Source organism: Chiloscyllium punctatum, chromosome 37 (genome assembly GCF_047496795.1).
Source record: "Chiloscyllium punctatum isolate Juve2018m chromosome 37, sChiPun1.3, whole genome shotgun sequence".
NCBI lineage: Eukaryota > Metazoa > Chordata > Chondrichthyes > Orectolobiformes > Hemiscylliidae > Chiloscyllium > Chiloscyllium punctatum.
This window is the reverse complement of record NC_092775.1, coordinates 64,572,534-64,593,514: the sequence shown is the minus strand read 5'-3', so window position 1 is coordinate 64,593,514 and position 20,981 is coordinate 64,572,534. Positions and strand designations below refer to the sequence as shown.

At 38.8% G+C, this 20,981-nt stretch overlaps 1 protein-coding gene across 4 annotated transcripts in view; it reads left to right on the top strand.

Moving 5' to 3' along the window:
- The window catches only part of LOC140463166 (solute carrier family 12 member 5-like), a 1,088,806-nt gene that overhangs the window by 525,522 nt on the left and 542,303 nt on the right, over positions 1–20,981 (top strand). The gene's annotated exons all lie outside the window — the stretch shown is intronic.

The window sequence follows — 20,981 nt, the reverse complement described above, 5'->3', positions numbered from 1 at the left end:
TAGTGAGGGTGGTGTGATGATATTGTGACTGTGTTTTGACATGAGTCTGTTCTACCACAACTAACTGCCTATGGCTGTCTAATGAATATGCAGAGCTCTGGTGTAAGCCATTAGTCATCTGCAATACTATACTGCACACCCTAATATTAAAGAAAGAGTGACTTGCATTTATATAGCATCACTTCTCCTCTCAGGATATCGCAAAGTGCTTCACAGCTAATTAAATGCTGTGTGAAGTGTAATTTAGGGATCTGAGGAGAATTTAGACCTCAAAGGTCTTCTTGAGCTTTTCTTTGAAGTGTGAGGTAACCTTCACCTGCGAGGAGTAAATTAACATCCTTCACGATTTAAACCTTGATGTTCTAAATCTACTGGGAAGGATGGGGAAGGAAATAGACCTGAGCTGGTAATTTTCTCCACAGTTAAAGGTCTGAGAAGAAGCTCTTTTGTTTTGTATAATAAACTACTAGAATGATTAAAGCTTAAAAGGAGGCTTTTTGCCCACTAAAGCTGCACCACTTCTTTGTAAGAGCAGTTGGGCCAGTCCTTTCCATGTAAATTGATTAGATTACTTACAGTGTGGAAACAGGCCCTTCAGCCCAACAAGTCCACACCGACCAGTCAAAGCGCAACCCACCCAGACCCATTCCCCTAACACTGCGGGCAATTTAGCATGGCCAATTCACCTAATCCGCACATTTTTGGACTGTGGGAGGAAACCAGAGCAAACCCACATAGACACAGGTAGAATGTGCAAACTCCACACAGTCAATCACCTGAGGCAGGAATTGAACCCAGGTCTCTGGCACTGTGAGGCAGCAGTGCTAACCACTGTGCCACCCATGTTAATTTAATCCAGTTTTCTTCTCTTTCTACCAGCCAGCAGACTCCTTCGAACAGTACATCAGTGTCTATTTTATATATGAACAGAGAAAATGATAATTAACAGCTATTTTGACTACAAAGGATGAGTGTTGCCTTACGTTTCCTAACATTAACTAACAAGCATATTGTGATGAAACACACACACGTATCCATATATATATATAAACACAAGCACATATTTATCTCCAAATTATGTACAATATATATAAAATGTATAAATACAAAATATAAGATTATGTACATAAAAATGTGTAGATATTGGGTTTCAAACTAGTGATATATGGGCATTGGCTACTTTTATGAAGGGTTTAAAAAAACAAGGCCAAGAACTCCCCTGCACAACCGTGACCTAATTCAGTGTGTGCCAGAGAGCAGGCCACTGCAAAATCATTGGGAGTAAAAATGGAAGATGATTGTTTATATGATGGAGTTTTAAAAAGGGAGTGAGCATTGAAGAGCTTTAGCTTATGTTTTACAATAATCAACAACTGATTTTTAGAAAACCCAGAGATTGAAATCCTTTCTGACAGTTTTAGAGGAAATATGGCTGGGATCAGAAACAAATATAATTTCTATCCTCGAAGGGAGTGTTGGACCAATTCGAGGAGAGGCCAGTTCCTAACTGTGAAAATTTAGCTTGTAAAACCTTCAAATCATGTCTGAATGGTTAGAACTCATCAGGTTATTAAAAGGCTGAGAAATTCTTAAGCTTCAGTTCTATGAATATTCACACAAGAAACCTTCACAGTTCACAGGACAGGACTGAGAACAAGTAGTTAATTTAAACATAAAAGTTTGGAAGGATTAATTCTCTGGATTTGAAATGCTTTGACATAATTATGCTAGAGAATACATGAGATTTTGATTTGCTATGTGTTTTGAGTTGTTTCAAACTGTGTTCTATACTTAGATAGCTTTGGTTGTTTAATGCTATTTCTGTCCTTTTATGTAATAAACTCTTGTTTTATTGTTAGAGAAAACTTGCAGCCTTTTGTACCTATGATATATGATCTCTAAATCAGATTTAATTCTGACAATAGTCCAAAAATAATGATAGGGAAGTGTCAGATCATCCCCTCATCATGTCACAAACCACCTTCCTCAGTCTGGAGATCTTGAATCCAGTTGCACCCTCCTTCAATGTTGTCAGCGCAAATAAAAACAGCTTAGACAGCAAAACATAGGGATTGTCCTGGTACTTTCGCTATGACCATGAGATGTCCACATTGGATGGTGTACTTACAGATTTACTCATCTGAAACAGTGTTTATAATAAGATTAGTTAAGGGCTCTTGTGGTGATGTGGTAGTGTCCCTACCTCTCAGCCAGATGTCTGGCTTGAAGTCCCACTTACCCAGGCATAAGCTGAACAGGTTGATTAAAACATCTATAAAGCAAGTTAACATCAAATAAACTGTTCATAGTCTGTAAAGATGTTGACACATTGCCTAAATCTTATGGGGGTTTGAGCGATGTGGAATATGATGGGATGTGTGACAGAATGAGGTGACCTGTACAGTAAAGGCTATCTCAATGTCAGGAGTAACTTGTGTCATCTTTGTTGCGTTTCACTGAGATTCTCACTGGTCAGCATCCAGTTCCCAACTGACAGTCAATACTGCTTGTTAAATGCGTTGTTAATGTGCCAACTCACCTCATGAAGATTCAGATTGCCATCTTACCAACCCTGCCAAAGAAAACTTGACATCAGGATAACTCAACATCAGAAAACCAGAGCAAGCACCTGGCAGATTCAACTTGTCATTGTTCCAAACATCCTTGCATGGTGGAAATTGGGCAGTAACATCTTCAGGTATATTTCATGGGTATCAGCCACAACCACCCCAGTTCCACGTTTATTTGCATCCTACAGCCCCGAAGAACCCACATGACATTTTCCAGGACACTTAAACTTCTGAACTCCAATGATCCATCTTGGGCTACAGCGGTAATGCCACAGCAAAGACACTGTGTGCTCAGGGACGTGTACCCATTTCATGAACTGAACCAGTCTGCTTGGAATATTCACTTATTCTCAAAATAATCATCTGTGCCTTACATTGACTTGCCTTTTTGATACTTTTGCCCCTCAGTCATATTAAAGCCCCCAGGAGAGCCTCCAATACCAGGCTGGATCCTGCTCAGGAAAGGAGAAAGTGAGGACTACAAATGCTGGAGGTGTGAGTCGAAAAGGATGGCGCTGGAAAAGCACAGCAGGTCAGGCAGCATTCGAGGAACAGGACTGCCGATATTTCAAGCATACACTTGATACAGAGCTTATGCCCAAAACATCGACTCATCTGCTCCTCAGATGCTGCCTGACCTGCTGTGCTTTTTCAGCCCCAACCTTTTTGATGCTGCTCAGGGGAGTCAGAGTCAGGATCTCTCAGAAGGAGTGATGAGCCAATTGACAGGCAACACGCCACGCGTCTTGACTCTTGTCATATAGCTGGTCCTTTTTCATGTATCCTTGATTTTTTCAGAGGGGATCATAAAACAAACCAGGCTCTGAAATGGCTGAGATGTTGCAGAGATGAATGGTTTATTGAGGGCCTTTTTGTTTACTCTTAAACAGATGATACCTCAAGCCAAAGGCTTTTATGTTTTAGAAATAAATTGTATAATGAAAGGGGAGCGACCAGTCCTGGCAGCTGAGGTTTTTTGGTTCAGTTGTGTGGAACAAGCTGCTGGACTTCTCTCTCTCCTGGCAAACGGTAAGCCTTTGCTTGATTTTATCTTTTGTGCTAAAGGATATGTGTATTGGGACACATGTATTTTCAGAACAGCATCATTGAGTCATGTTTGGATCGGATAAGTTATGTGGCGTTCTGTTTTCTGTTCTTTGTGTTTCATTCCATAATTTTGTAAATAAATCTTGTTTGCTTAAAACTTGGCAGTCAATCCACCTAATTCACTCTGGGAATATCCACTATACACCTAGCTAAACAAATAGCAAAGGTACGGTCTGGGCTACTTGCTTAAAAATGGTCTGGCCTAGTCCATAACACTCTTTAGAAACTATTGTGAGCTGCTTTCTTCACAGAATAAGAGAGAGGCTGCTATGCTACGTAGATATTACTTGAGGTGCAGGTGGGAGGTGTCGAAGTGAGTAAGTAGACAGCACAGAAGGCATGCAGTGGCGGTGTTATTGGGTTGGAGTGGGTGACAGAGAATAGGAGAAGATATTGTGAGTGTGGTAGAACATGAGCCTTGGTGGGAAATGGGTACAGTACCAGAGATAGAGTAAATGAGGTGTCAGGGAGAAGGTAGTGGCAAAGTAAAGCAGGACATTGACCTCCCTCAATTTGTCGTGAAGAAGGCACAGCACACTAACCTGGGGGACAATCCAACCTCAGACCAGGTTGGCATGGTATAGTGTTGTGGCCTCCAGTGCTGGGCCTAGGGGCGGAAGCAGTCCCACATTGGCAACATCCCTCACAGTAGGACCTTCAGAGCTCTGTCCACAAATCAGGGGGCCAACTTCCCTTGGTATGCCATGTCCAGGGCAAGTATTAGGAGTCAGGCAGCTCCAGACTGACTGTGCTTCCCCAGGTAAAATTGGCCTTTTAAAGTTGGTGCAGGTGCAAGGAACCACAATGGATTCTGGGATATCTACTGCATTGCGAGTTGTTCCAGGAATGACACTTGGTAAGACAGAGTAGAAATCAGACAAGAGAGAACCAACAGGGACGTTATGAGTAATCAATGAAGTGAGTTTATTAAAATATGGTAGGAAAACCAATTAGATCTTGTAGCAACAAACCCTCCAAAAAACTTGACGCAACTCAAATTTAAGCTGAAAAATAAGGTTCAGCTTGTCATACATTGTGTGGACCTTATACATTTAGTCCTTTGAGGGCACTGGTGTTATATAATTTTGCCTCTGCCCCTGAGAAGCATACAGCAAATGAGATGAACAATGGAAAATAGAGATGACAGGATGTCCAAACATATATTTCTTGGACAAATAATTCGAGTATTTTCAGAAGACACACACAATAGAATTTAACCTTAATGGACCATTGTCATGTTCTTTGAGAGTGATTTAAACTAGTTTCTTTATTGAAATGGACAAGTGATACCTGCAGCAAGATTTCATTGAGAAGGGAAGACTTGCATTTTCAATAATGCCCTCCACTAAAGCAGATTGTCCCAATGTGTTTTACAACTAAATCAGTAGGTTTTTGAGATGTCGAAAAAGTGGGGAAGTTAGGCAGCCAATTTGCATACAACATTCTACAGAGAGTAACATGATAATGACCAGATAATCATTTTGGTGCCATTGTTTGAGGGAAAAACATTGGCCAGGAAGAACTCCACGGCTGTTCCTTTGTGCTGAGGGATTGCTTATGTCAGTTTGAAAGATTGACAGCACCTCAGTTTAAAGTCTCCGCCAAGCAAAGTGCTGTATTAATGTATTAGCCTAGATCTTGTGCTCCAGTTTATGGAGTGGGACTTGAACCCACAATCGTCTGATTCACAGGTAGAAGTGCTGCCAACTGACTCACAGCTGACAAGAGACAGCTTTGTTATTTTGTAATGATAACTTTGTTTGGATTGGATGCTATTATATAATTTTATATCTTGTAGTTTGTGTCCATTCACACTATACAGCAAATAACATGAACTGTGGAAAACAGAATATCCATAGATATTTACCTCAGCCGAAATAATATAAAGATTTTAGATTTTAAGTGGTGGACGTGGGTACAATTACAACATTTAAAGGGCACCTGGATGGGTATATGAATAGGAAAGATGTAGAGGGATATGGGCCAAATGCTGGCAAATGGGACTAGGTCAGATTGGGATGTTGGGTCAGCTGGGATGAGTTGGACTGAGGGGTCTGTTTCTGTGCTGTATGACTCTAATGCTATAACACAGAATATAATTTGACCCTCAAGTGCCATTGTTATTATCTGAGGGAGTTTTGTAACAAATTAAATTGGACACAAGTAACCTGTAGCAAGATCTCACATTCTTTTGCTACTTATTTTTTGGACAATATCATTTTAGCAAAGCCTGCTTCACATATTCCTGCTTATTTTTCAATTGCATTAATATTTGGCATTGATCCAGTAACACATCATATGTGCAAGGCATGATGACCCTGATGAGAGGAGTATGCTGTAAAACAGGCCTCATGACTTCAATGTGTCACTACAAATAAATGAATGACCAGTTTCATCACTATGATGGTTAATTTTGCCTAACTATGACTGCTATCCAGGACAAAAGAAGCTCACACCAGTGAGTTTCATAAACAAACTTATCATTTAATAAATGGCAGAATAGACTATTAGCTACTGTTATGCAAACTTAAATTGTCTCTTTAAACCCAAATATGTACATATTTATTCACAAGTAAGACCAGAACTCTGTGAAAATATCATGGGTGGAGATCGTAGGAAAAATGGAACAAATTTTGTGGAGAGTCCAAACCATCAGAGTGGAATAATGTGAATGCTGTACAATTCTTTTAGTTCTTACATTGATATCACCTTGGTGTCATCCTCATTTCAATAGCCAGTTGGTTGAACCTAGGCTTTTGCTTGAGGTAGAATTTTTTCTTTTCAGAGTCTTTGAATATTTTTTTCACTCTCAGGGCATGGTACACTGGGTGGGGGAGAGTCCGTGGTCAAGGTCCTGTCAAGGGGTGAGGGCTGGTTCTCTCTGGTGCCTGGGGATAGGGGAGAGTTTTTAGATCTGGTGCCTGGGGAGGTGGGAGAGTTTTCCGGTCTGATGCCTGGGAAAAGGGGAGGGGAGAGGTTGGGTCTGGTGTCTGGGGAAAGAGGAGGAATGTGTGAGTGGTTGATTCAGTCCACGCCAAAGGTTTCAACATCTTTAGAAGTGTTATTATCCAGACTTTCAACTGCAAAGGCATTCGTTGCCAATTTTTCTCAAAGTATCAAAGCAATTTGGCAGGAATTTCTCCCCTTACATGCCCAACACTCTACCTTTTCCCCAGTCTACCCTCAGGTAATTGAAATCACCAAATATCTCAACACTACTTGTCCTGTAGATTTCCATATTCTGCCTACAAATGCTCTCTTCTACTTTTTCCTCACTATTTGGAGATCTAAATAAATACACAATGAGCTCACCACTCTCTTCCTGTTTCTTATCTCCAACAATATAGATTCTAATTCAGGAACTGCATCTCATTCATGGGCAATGATATGATCTAATTTATTGACAACTTGCAATGATATATTTACTAATACCACAGAAACCTGGTAACAGGTATAGATTGCAGAGCAGAACTTTGCTCTTGCTTGTCCCAAAGATGTTCTTTCATTCCAAACCATGAAGAATGCTCCCCACTTGATCAACATGATGTTTGCCAAATTCTGCACAAGCCAACGTTAATGTCTCTCTGATCTGAGGTTAGTTCATTCATGCTTATTTTGAGACAATTGTTTCATGAACTCATACCCATTATGACTGTCCTACCTCAATTTTTATAGAGTGGGCCCAGTCCTTTTGGATTATCTTTGAAAGCATGATTTTAGCCTTTCCCTCAATCTCTGTATCCCATCTGGGAACACATCCTATCCTCAGGGTTCCCATTGTCAGCTACCATGGCTTATTTCCCATCCTTCTGTAGCCAATGTATTACAGCAGGCCACAATTTATCAGAACTGACCTAGCTTGGGCCTTAAAGCAGAAACAACATGTCTAAGTGTAGGTCTCCTGTTGCCTTCCCATTGCTCACATTAAATTAACGTCATCCCTGCTGTGCAAATACTGCTTTTAACTCCTTTCATTCAGTTCCTGACATGATTGAGAAAATATTCTTATAAGTAAGTGCATGAAGAAGATGCACAACATAATGCATAGTATTCAATTATGCCTCACTTTGATATTGCAGCACTCTAACATTAATTTTCTTATTTGACAAGGATGATTAGATTAAATTAAGAATGATGTTATAATTGTACTCCAATACCAGACTCAAATTAACTGCATACATCAAGAGGTGCAGTAATTTAATGCAAGTTGAAACTTGTTTTTTTTAAAAAATTAACTTGTGGGATGTAGGTGTTGCTGGCCAGCCAGCATTTGTCCTCCATTCGTGGTTGCCTTTGAGAAGGTGGTGGTGAGTTGACTTCCTGACCACTGCAATCCATTTTGTGTAGGCATATCCATAATGCCATCAGGGAGGGAATTCTAGGAGTTTGACTCAATGACAGTGAAGGAATTATATATTTCCAAGTCAGGTTGATCTGTAGCTTTGAGGGGAACTTGTGGGTGGTGGTGTTCCATGTATCTACTGCCCTTGTCCTTCTAGATGAAAATGTTTGTGAGTTTAGAAAATCACTTTATTTTGATAGATAATTTGTGCTGCTATGTATCCTTACTTTTCATTTGTTCATTGACTTACAAGTATATGCAATGTCTATGTCATATTTAAGTCCAACAGATCAGACAGAACAGTTTTCCCCCTGATCTGTGCAGAGCTAGCTTGAAGAGATTATAGGTTACAAGATCAGTGTCATATATCTGACATCTCTCCATTCCAGCACAGCACCCTGATTCAAACATGGGGTCACATACCATGTGGAAGCCACTTATAATGATTTTCTTAATTCCTGAGAATCAGCAGAGTCCTTTCTCCCCCATCAGTTGGTATTTCTCCTCTGAATAGTGTCTTTCCTCTGATGTACAAAGTTAAAAACCACACAACACTAGGTTATAGTCCAACAGGTTTAGTGGGAAGCGTCGCTCCTGAAAGCGAGTGTGCTTCCAAATAAACCTGTTGGACTATAACCTGGTGTTGTGTGATTTTTAACTTTGTACACCCCAGTCCAACACCGGCATCTCCAAATCATTTCCTCTGATGGGTATTCTCTCTCCCACTGGTATCTCTCTTTTGGCCTGTGTACTTCATTTCATTAGCATAGAGATATACTCCCTGACAAGTGCCTTTCTTCTGGTTGATAACCCATCTCAAGCTGGTGTTCTTACACTGGCTGCTGTTTCTGGTTCATGTCCTTTCTGCCAGAAGTGCTCCTTATGGGCCTGGTGTGAATTCATGGCCTAGTGTTACACATGTGGATTAATGTTCTTTCCCTGCTGTTTGTTCATCCTTTGGCTTGGAACACTCCTTTAATGAATTTCTAATGTATATATGAACTTGATTTTGGTTTTTCTGCAAATTCCTGCTGGAAAAAAAACTTCCTTCAATTTCCTTTTGATGTTGCCATGCATGATAATGAAAGGAATATGTTCCCAATGACCTTAAAAAGATCTCCTTTGAATTCTACAGCATATCAATAATTTTAATGCTGAATTTATTACTGAAGCTTCATGTCAGTCATTTATTGAATAAATGCTTTGATATTGAAGGTTTTGAAGATGCTAAAAATAAAATGGTGGTTGAAGGACACAACAACACCTTTTATTAAATTGCTGTACAGACAAGGTAATAATGATTACTAAGCATTAAACCCTACAGTATACAATAAATTTCAGTGACAGCACACATCAGATATTAATGGCTGTTACTGAGATGGAGCAGTAAATTTAATTTATAATCTGATTCAATTTGAGTGGCGTTACTTTGCAAGGTTCCAATTTTAGTCCTGTTGCACCATTCTTTCTATTAAATGTCTGAACAAGGTCCATCTTTGGAATATTTTGATTCCTTCATTTTGCAGCTAGAGCAACAAAAGGATGTTTTAAAATTATAGGGAGAATCATGAACCATGACAAAAACAATGAACTTTAATTTCTTAAGTGTCAGAAGGGTTCTGGCACCGGGTATTAACCTGGAGGTTTTGATATCAGAATCAGCTATTTGATAAATCAGATTTAATAAACTGCATAATTTGAGGGCTGTCGCAAAATGAGAACTTAATGCAGTTTTGTCATTTAAAAAATAGCCTAACTGGAAAAGACATTTTCTCACACTGCCTGACCAGGTCTATATGTTGCCTCTATTCACTTACTGCCCTTTAGCACAACTAAGGATGGACTGTGAAAAAACAATTCCGGCCTGTATTTGAAGCCAGATGCTAGTAATAAAAGAGAGGGTCTAACCTCCATAACCACTCATTCCTCAGTTTTTAATACAGAAACAAGATACTTTGGATCCTGAAAAACTAAATAAACACAGAAAACTCTGGAAAATCTCAACACAAGTATCTGTATAAAGAAAAAGAGAATTAACATTTCAATTCTGTGACATTTCATCAGAATCCAATCTTTAATAAAACATAGAGTCTAACCTTGATAATACCACTCTTTGCTTTAAAATATTACAATCTGCTAAATTTGATTAATCAAAAGCTAGGTAAACAATGATAATAAAATGATAAGGAACTATATTTCAAATGACACTAGATGTGCAGTGTTTTTGTCACCTCGGTTGTGGTAAATGCATTAAGGTGCTTTGGTAATTTGAAAATTTAAACGTTGATAATCTTTGTCGCAATGTTGCAATTCAATATTTAGCAAATTTCTGGGAAGAGAATTAAGCTTTCAAAAGAGTTCAATGATGAAAAAGGTACAAATATGCCTTTAACAACCCAAGTAGTATTATCGACTGGTTTTGATGTCCAATGGTTAAAAGCATTCACCACTATTTATAAAGAGTAAATGTTTTTGGGAAGAAGGATGATCAATAAGAAACTGATTTTCAGCTGTGGTGTTTCCCAATTTTCTGTTATAATTCTAATGGAGAATATGTAGAAACCCTGGAAACAATTGTACCATTTGTCCAGGATTTCTGCAGATCTTCTGCAAAAATTTGAGGAAAGACATTCTGGCTATTGAGGGAGTGCAGCGTAGGTTCACGAGGTCAATTCCTGGAATGGCGGGATTACCTTACACTGAAAGACTGAAGTAACTGGGCTTGTATACCCTTGAGTTTAGAAGACTGAGAGGGGATCTGATTGAGACATATAGGATTATGAAAGGATTGGGCACTCTGGCAGCAGGAAACATATTTCCGCTGATGGGTGAGTGCCGAACCAGAGGACACAGCTTAAAAATACGGGGTAGACCATTTAGGACAGAGATGAGGAGAAACTTCTTCACCCAGAGAGTGGTGGCTGTGTGGAATGCTCTGCCCCAGAGGGCAGTGGAAACCCAGTCGCTGGATTCATTTAAGAAAGAGTTGGATAGAGCTCTCAAGGATAGTGGAATCAAGGGTTATGGAGATAAGGCAGGAACAGGATACTGATTAGGAATGATCAGCCATGATCATACTGAATGGCGGTGCAGGCTCGAAGGGCTGAATGGCCTGCATCTATTGTGTATTACTTTAAGTGATTGGTAGTCCCATGTGGAATTCTGACTCCTGTGTATCAAATTAGCAGGGCTTATAATGGCTATCAGCTCATATTGCTCCTGAAAATAGATTTGATTCATAAAGTGCAGAGCAAATTTTGAAAGTGTTATACTCCTCTAACTGTCAAATCACAAAGATGGTAATAGCTCAATAAAATTTTAAGAATAAAATGCAAAATAGAGGAGAGATAAGAAAATGGAAGCCTGTTAGGTCCTGATGTACATTGTTACAGTTCAATTATGAGCTACACTTTGTGCTGGCACATACTTTTAAACCAATTGTGTCCCAATCAATGTGTAAATTACTGGGCCAGATTTATAAACTTGTGGAGAAATCCATTTAGAAATTGTAGGTGGGATCCAATTTCAGAATTCCTGCTGTCATTCCTGGTGCTGGCAAATTTTTTCCAGAGCATACCCACACCTAATCTCCTAACCGGACTGGTTCCATTGCTGGGGTAAAGATCCCATGGAATTGGGCAGCTTCTCCATGATTTATGAGCAACAGAGGATTGTTAACCACAGACTGGATATAAGATCCTTTAGAAAGGTAAGTTCAAATCATATGTTCTCCAGCCAGTTTCCATGGACCCTCATGTCCTTTATTAGGTTCAATATTAACTCATACCCTTTCGATGCCCACCTCTAATTTTTTTCCCAAATAAACACTGAGACATTAACAAAAAAGATCACAGGACCAAAAAACCTATAACCATGTAAAAATATTAAGCAAATTCAATAACTCACTCCTAAATAGATTCTGTGCTTATCTAATGCTTTTATTGGTCTAGGTAAAAGATAGGAAAAATCCCAGGTAGCCAGGCATGATTACAATTAAAGTGACTTGACTTGGTTTGATTAACATTTTTAATATAATAAGCAGTCGTAATTTGTTCTTCATGATTTTGTTTTGACAATGTTTCAATTTTACTTGGACAAGATTAAGGGGTGTGAGGTGTTGTTGAATTTTTAATGGTCTAGTTGATTGACATAATGTTGTGAGAACAACAATCTTTTTTCAGAATAACACTTCTAAATGCTTTTGTTTTCTCTCAACATTTGCACTCTTACTATTGTTATCATGTGACCCATGGGTTATGATTATAGTGTATAGAGGGTGAACAGGCATAGAAATGGGCAAGCATTGGTATTGAGTTGACATGGAGTGTCTGAGAAGCTATAAGGAGTGGCTGGGGCATGATTTGATTCAGAATGGAGAGTATGGGGCAGTGGTGATTGGCTGTGGGGTTTATGTTGAAAGAGAGGTACAACCCACAGGGTCTAACATCTATTATCATAACCGGGACAGAATGTCAGAGTGATGTTTGTAATCAAACCTGCTCAGCATTCTCACACACCATGTACACTGAAAATCTGCTTCTAGGGTTGGTAGGTCTGTCTCTACTCTTTACCTGAACCAAACCCCACCACAGAATGCAAGACATACGTGATTGCACCGAGGTGCACTTTCAGAGCCAGGAAATTTTTGAACATGAGTAACCCACCTTGGTAGCAAAAATCCAGAACATTATTTTTAATGATTATGCTGAAAATGTGTAATACAATTTTTCTGCAATGTTCCAAATATTTTTTTGCCAACAATTTCTAAATTGGGTTCTTTTTTGCCTAATTGCAATCTTATTTTTTGGTTTTGTTCTTTTTTGTGTGTCTTGCGTCGCCAGTGGGAATGCCAGTCCCATGAGTTTTCACAGCTCCCCCTACAAACAGAAAACAATGCCCTTCACTTTGCTGTGGTGAAAATTACATATTTTGCAAAAATAATTACTTTCTAGTTCTGGCATTGGCTACTAAACATGCTCAAGATATTTCCATGATTCCTTGGAAAGTTGCAACATACCATACTATCAGATCAAAATGTGCAAGCTAAATCTGATATTCAGATCAAAATGTGCAGGCTAAAAGTGATTTTCAGACTGATTTTCAGGTTGACAATTACAGGGAAGTAATGCAGCTCAGCAAAATACTGAGACCATAGCATTCAACAACAATAACTTTAACAGTCTCTTTAATATAATAAAACATCTCAAGCAGTTCACAAGAGTGATTATCAAATAATATTTGATATTGAGTCACATGAAGTGAGGAAACATTAGAAGACATAACCAAAAACTTAGTCAGAAAGGTAGATTTTAAGCAGAGAACAAAAAGTAGAGACACTGAGGGTTGGATACATTAACAATACATTCAACCCACAAGGATTTAGATTATTTCTATGAATGCTTTGAGAACATAGTTCCGATATAGTTGTGGAAACCATGGGACTTCTGGACAAAATTTAGCCAAAAACCTTTCTGAATTCGATGTTGCACTGATTTATATGAATTTGCAGTGCCTTCTCAAAGTACAAATTACCATAAAGGAAGCATCAATAGGAGCAATCCCCAAGTTTAAACAATCCAGAAAGCTGCAATCATACTTTATCAAAGTACATTGGATTAGGATATTGCACATCATGCTGCAGCACAGATGTTTACACCTCACCCAGCTCCCACATACTCACCATGTTTTAATCAGGTATAATTTAAGCCATACCTTGAACAAATCCCTGATTAATTATCGCTTTTAACTTCCAGAACAGTTAATCTCACTATTTTGGCACAAATTTGCTGATTCTGTGTTCCCAGTGGAGGAGAATAACATTTGAAAGAAGGACAGGTCAGACAGTCTGTACGATAGCATTGTAGTTCTATCTCTGACTCATGTTTCTTTTGATTGCTGTTCCACTCTCATCAACCACTTTTCACCTTTTTCTATCAGCTTCCATTATTGAATGTGGGCAGAGTAGGGCATTTTCCATTTTAACTTGACATACTTCAAAATCACTTATGAAAAAGGCAGAGATTTTTTTAAATGGTTGATACTATACGGAAATTCTGCCTTCTTAAAGGTTTCTACTTGAAGAACATAAACACATGTTTATCACTAATGATAAATGTTCATGAATAAATTTATTTCATTTCTTTAATATTCAATTAATTGCCTCTATTTGAATTCCATGCCCTCTTGCCCTCCACCACCACCAACACTCACCTGCTAGCTCTAGAACAAATCAGGGAATTGTCCAAACTCCAACAATCTCTATGGAAACCATCATCCATCAGTTCGGAGATCTACATGTATAGTGTGAAAAAAAATCCTTTCCCTTCTAATTTTCTCACCTCTCAAAGATAGATTCAAGATTCCTCATATTGCTGGGTATTGAGAGGTGCATCATAATCTTGATGGGGAATAATAATTGATACGTAAAGTAGTCAAATAGGAGAATAAAGTAAAATAGGTCAATATGTAGAAAAAAAACCAAACAATATGGCAGCCTGGCTAAATTGAAAAGTATCTTTTCTTTGAGTCAAAATGTTGTGAGTTTCACACCTATTCCAAACTGTGAAAATAATAATAGGGTGATATTCCAGTGCGTTTTTGAGAAACTAGTAAATTTGAGTTTTTAGAAAGTATTCCATGAGATGCTGTAGAATGATTTACTACACATGATTGAAGTTTATCGGTTTGCGGGATAATATAATTGTTGTGTCACCATAGTCTTACCAGACCATTGGGGCTGCTCTCTTATTAGAGAGAAGCAACTGGTGGTGATTTAACCTGAGGGCCATCAGACCTCAGGCAAGGGAAGAGGTTGAGAAGGAAACGCCTTCATGGTAACCTCAAGCTGGTGATGGGAATTTAACCCACGCTGTTGGTATCACACTACTCTGCAATTGAGGATTAAAATATATCATGCTAAGTATTAAAACCCTTTTGGAAATAAAAACGGAAAATCAGATTTTTTTATGTGTAAGAGGGGAGAGACTAATAAATTTGATGCATGGAGATATCTTGTGTCTTTGCATATAAAAAATAGCATGAAATACGGCAAGCAATTAGAGAGGCATTGGTAAGTTATCCATCATGTCAAAGGGATTGAAGTTTAAGAGTAAGGGCATCTTTGATGGATTTATATAGGCCTTAGGTTAGATCACACCTGGAATACTGTAAGGAGTCTTGGCTTCCTTAGCTCAGGAGAAACATGTTTGCCTTAGAGGGAGTGCATCAAAGGTTTACTGGATTGCTTCCTGCAATGACCAGACCCTGCCAAATGTAGAAAGTTTGGAATTCTCTGGTGTTTAGAAAGAACAAGAGCTAATTGCATTGAAAAGTAAAATACCAAATTCCTAAATGGTCTGATAGGTCAAATGAGGGGTTATTTCTACTGACTGACAATTCCAGAAATATGGGTTAATATTCTCATGACTAAAAGTCAGCCTTTAGGGACTAAAATAAAGAGAACTTCCTTCACTCTGCAGAATATGAATCTTTGAAAGTTTTTACACTGAGAGGGCTGTGTATACTGAGATATCACTCTATTCAAGGCTGAGAGGTGATATTGAGATTTTAGCGAATTCGACTCATGGGAATAGGGTTAAGTAAGTAAAGATTTTGATTGAACCTATTCTGCAATTAACCAATCAGTCATTCAGATTAATCTGCATCATTTACTTATGTTCATTCATTCCTGTTCTTTGATCGTATTGTATAAAATGATTGGCACGTCTACCTACATAATAACATGCATTGCCCTCCAGGATAATTCTAACAACAGTTAAAACATAAATACGATGTTGAATACCTTGAGTTTCCACAATCCATGGGTGTAGGTGTATCAAAAGAATGTTGGAAACTCCAGAGTTTATTTTGATTTCCTAATGATTTTAATGGAACATGAGAAGAACTCTCACTGAAAGTCCTGGCAAAACTATTTAGCTTTAATGCTCAAATAATTGTTCAATCTCAGAAGAATATACCCAACTGAAACAGGTTTCACAGAGCTACTTCAGAGGGACGTTGGAATGTTGGCCAAATGAACAGAAACTGGGCAGATGAATTTCAATATAGAGAAAAATGAGAAAATGCATTTTGATAGAAGAATCACAGAGACAATACAGACTCAATGGTACAACTTTGAGGGCAGCACAGGAGTAGAGGGACCTCAGGGTTCACGTACATGATTCTGTGAAGGTGATCAGGCAAGTTGAAACAGTTTTTAAGAGAGCTTCTAAACTCCTCAGCTCTATAAATAGAGGCATAGAGTATAAAAGTGAGGCATTAATGCTACACCTCTACAAACCTCTACAGGGTTACAAAAGAGATCTGGATATAAATTTGTAGGTGATGAATTTAGAGAGCTGCAGAAATAGGGCTGGAGAATGGGATGAGCTGGGTAGCTCCTTCAGGAGCTGGTACAGACACAATGATTCAAATGGCCTCCTTCTGTCCTGGAAAATTCTTACATTCTATTCTATGTTTCTATGTTTCTATGTGTGTGCTTTCATGTCAGCTTAATCTGTCTTACCTGTTATTGAACAGCAGAATGATATTTCTATCCTTCATCAGGAATGCCCCATAAGCCTAGTATCATAATGTGACTCTCAGTTGTTGGGATATCAGCAGCATAAATAATGAGGGTGTTACAAAATTAGCCATAAGATCAGAAAAGCTGAAATTTGGTGGATAATTGACACAAGCTTTTCTTTTTATCCTTCTTCCTGTGCTGCCTTATTTCATTTGCAAAGATACTATTACATTTCTCCAAATTTTCCAATTTAAAATGAAAGGTCCCACCCGGAACATTTGGTGAAGCGTAATTCCCTCTCCTTAGACAACGTTTATAGCAATTGGACATTTACAAATGCAGTATGGTGGCAGAATGTGAACTCAGTGGCTACCCACCTCAGTTAAATGTGCGGCTGGATGGCCAATGGGCAATCTTCATGGACCTCTGCCAACTGAAGATCCTAAGTGGACAATAAATGTTTACTTTTTATGACCTCATGCTGCCTCTGTTTATATTAACCCAGTGACAGGTGGAGTGGGTTGTTCAGCATGTGTTGACATCCATTCCCTGAGACCTTTTTCCCACCTGTGATCGTGGATCTAGATATAAACCAAAAGAACTGCAGATGCTTGAAATCAGAAACAAAAACAGAAACCGCAAGCAAAGCTCAGCAGGTATGGCAGCAAGAAGGGTCATTGGACCAAAAAAGTTAACTCTGCCTTCTCTCCACAGATACTGCCCGACCTGCTGAGCCTTTCCAGCAATTTCTGTTTTTGTTGTCGTGGATCTAGGGACAGTGCTCAAAAGCAGCAGCCACTAACACCCCAGTGGCGCTGTCGTTCAATACAGTTACTGACCTCTGATTGGCAGCTCTTCATCTTTGATTTGGTGGAAGGCAACTATTGGCCAGGTTAGTGCCTGAGTGGCCCCTCATTCTGTGGGGCATCCTTAAAAGAGGCTGTGGAGACCTCCATCAAATCCTTCCCAATATTGCTGTTTCTCACTCTGAGGAAGCTGTCTGACCTGTCAAGTGTGTTCAGCATTTTCTGTTTTTAACTAAAGAAGAACAACCTGTGAAATATGAAGAAATACAAAACAGTTAAGTTTCATTCAGTCAAACTTTTTCAGCTTGGTCAGGTATCCATTTGATTTGCTGGTTAGCCTGTTTTGTTGAAATCTTTTGCAATGCGGTGCACTAAGTGACACAGTGGCTTTTCCCCACTGAAATTTTCCCAGCAAATGCAACCTCCCATTATTTATAATTGGAGAATAAAATCCCATTACTAAGCCATCTACATTGCACCTTCTCAAACATATGGCTACAGCAGCCATCAGATTAATGAGTTCAAGTTTGAAAATTCCCACGCTAAACATGCAAAGTCACCTTTATCTAATTATCATCAGAAAAGTGGCAGTGTGACAGTAGCTGAGAAGCAGAAACAGACCTGACTGAATCTGTCAATATGCTGCAAATATCTGTTTTCACACCAACCCATGAATATTAAAATTGTATTTGGAGCATATGCAGTCATATTTTCCCTTTCTTAAGTCTTTCACCTAAATGTATTTTGCTATCGGTCAGTTTTGAATGCTGCTATAATCTTTCCCAATGGTGGAATATATTGCAAGTTATTTTAGTAAGAATTTTACAAAAAGATTATTAGGAACTGGTGTATTGACAACTTAGAAACAACTTCATACTGGAACTGTTTCCTGAGACTATTAATGGGGCAAGAAAAGTTAAAAACCTTTCCTCTGAACTGTTTATGAATTATCCTACTCCTAAAATATGAGGAGGATCGATTAGCCGATATTTGACCAGCCGTGTATTTAGTTAAAATAAGAGCTGTTATGGCTTATATTGTGGTCAAAATGGTAACGTTGTTGCTCCTTGACCAATAGTGAGTCAGTGAAAAAATAAAAAAGGACAAGGATTCTTGAGGACAATAAATAAATAAATCAAATAAAATAGTTAATGGCCATTTGGAATTTGCTGCCATCAACATTTGTAATGCGACACATACATTTGTAGTGGTTTGAAGATATACCTTGTTCAGTGGTTAAGAGCAGCACTTACACAAGCCTGGAAGTAGGCTATCGTTGATTAATTTAACCAGGGCTATGGTGCTGCATAACAAAATAAAATAGCATTTAAAAAAAGTCACAACTTCAACACTGTACTAGAAACTGTCTCTGCATTAAAGACAAACTTGCATTCCTGGAGCACCCTTGATATGCACAGAAAATTCCAAATTCTTTCACAGGCCAGCAATTATTTCTGATGCACCATTTGAACTTAATTTCATTTACTATAGACTTAAAAAAGATTTCAATTACTTAAAGTACTATTGGTGTCAAATAAGATGCATGAGGGTTTATGAAAGATTTATGAAAATATTAAGAGTATATTTCACCTGAGCAATGATATGAGCAGAAGTAGGGCCAGTGTATAGTGCACAAGAAGATGTGTACCACTTCTGATTCATTTAATATCAATTCTGATTGGTGTCCACACTTGCTGACAAATATTACTCTATTGTAAGGAACATTATTCCACATGAACACTTTTTCAGATCATAATTCAATCTGGAGCAGTGTGGGATCATAATGCCTTTGTGATATAGTATAAAATGAGAGTTAGCCAATCAACAAGCAGTTTTATATCTTCCCTCATGACTTCAAAGGAAATAAAATTCAAGAGAAATGTAAACCAGACTGTGACTTGCAAAATGCTGTTTACATCTCTGCCCAAAGTCAATATTACTGAGTGGAATTTAATACACTCCTCCTGAGGCAAGATTAGCGGCTATCAAACCCATTCCCCCAATAATCTCCTCTTCATAACCTTGACCCAGTCTTCATTCCTTTGTGACTGGAATTCCTTAATGATCCTTAGCAGACTGTGTTCCTCAGCTGTCCAGTGTCCATCCATGATCCTGAGTCTCTTAGAGAATCCTAGATCCTTCAGTGACCCCAAGTCCTTCAGTGATCCCAAGTTCCTCAGCAATTCTAGGTCCCTGAGTGATACTGAGTCGTGGTCCCAGCTCCTCAGTGACCCCAAGACCCTCAGTGATCCTGGATCACAGAACAATCCTAGATCTCCTAGTGATGTAAGAAACATAGAGGACACAAGTCATGTTCTGAATTTGTTCAACTCAATATTGAGTCCTAGAGGCTGTAAAGTGCCTAAGTGATGTGCTTGTCTCTACTTAAATGGCAACTCTCAGAGGTGGGATTTCCATCCCTAAGATCCTTTGTCCAATGGCCACTGCTTACGTAAATGTGTCATTGGCGTTAAAATTATAGGACTTCCCCAAAGGTGGCACAAGAGGATCTTGACTGGTTCTCCAGTTGGCTATCCAGACATCCACTATCTGCATAAATACTGCCCACAGTCCTCATTTTCTAACCAACCTATTGTAGCACATTTCTGAAGCAGGTGGGATTTGAAAGAGGTCACTTGGCCCAGAGGTAGAGACACCATTGTGCCTCTCAGAAAGATATAAAAGGTTGAATACACGAACGAATAGATTCAATAGCAGCTTCTTCTCCACTGTTATCAGACTTTTGAACTGACCCCTCAAATGTTAAATCTAATCTCTCTCTCTCTACATCTTCGCTGCAACTGTAATATTGTATTTTGCACTCTGTGCTGGTACCCTGATGCACTTTTTATGGTACAATCTGACTGTATAATATGGAAAACAACACTTTTCACTGTGTCTTAGTACATGTGATAACAATAAATCAGACAACCATACGACCAATTAAAGCATTGGTCAGCAGTGTTAGTTGAGCTGCTGTTATGCAGCATGCTTTTCCTGGGGTCAGGTTACCTGGAGTGGGGAAAGATTGATAGAATTGCCTTAAAGTGGATGGGGGTGATTGCTGAAGAGCTAGGGACTCTCAATACTGATTGAAGTGGCAGGGAAGTGTGAACAGTGCGACAGACATGGAAGATATGTCTTAAAGGGGATGAAGAAAATGGGCAAGTTAAACCTTTATCTGTCTGCAATTTATGATCCCCTGAACTAGCATTGCAAATGTCACTCTCACAGCCTACAGCATTTAATTTGTGGATGGGTGGTAGTGCTGAAAGAAATTTAGTTTTATTTTTCTAATTCACCTTTTGAGAGATGGTGTTACATACCTCAAGAGTAGGTGAAACTTGAACCTCGGCCTCCTTATCTAGAAGGAGGGACATTATCACTGTGCCACAAGACTCCCCATTCGCAGTCTTGCCAGCAGCATGAATGAAATTCATTTACATCAGACTCCTAACCATTTTAGCTGACCCTGATTAATTATATTAATGAGGCTTCTGTCTGTTTCTGACAGGAGTGCTTTTCTGCATAAAGAAAAAAAGGGCTGGAAATCCAGTGTAAAATAAGCCTTTTATATAAAACAATTGGAGTACCACCCTAGAGTGAGACCTAGGTGAGTATCAGCTTCATTG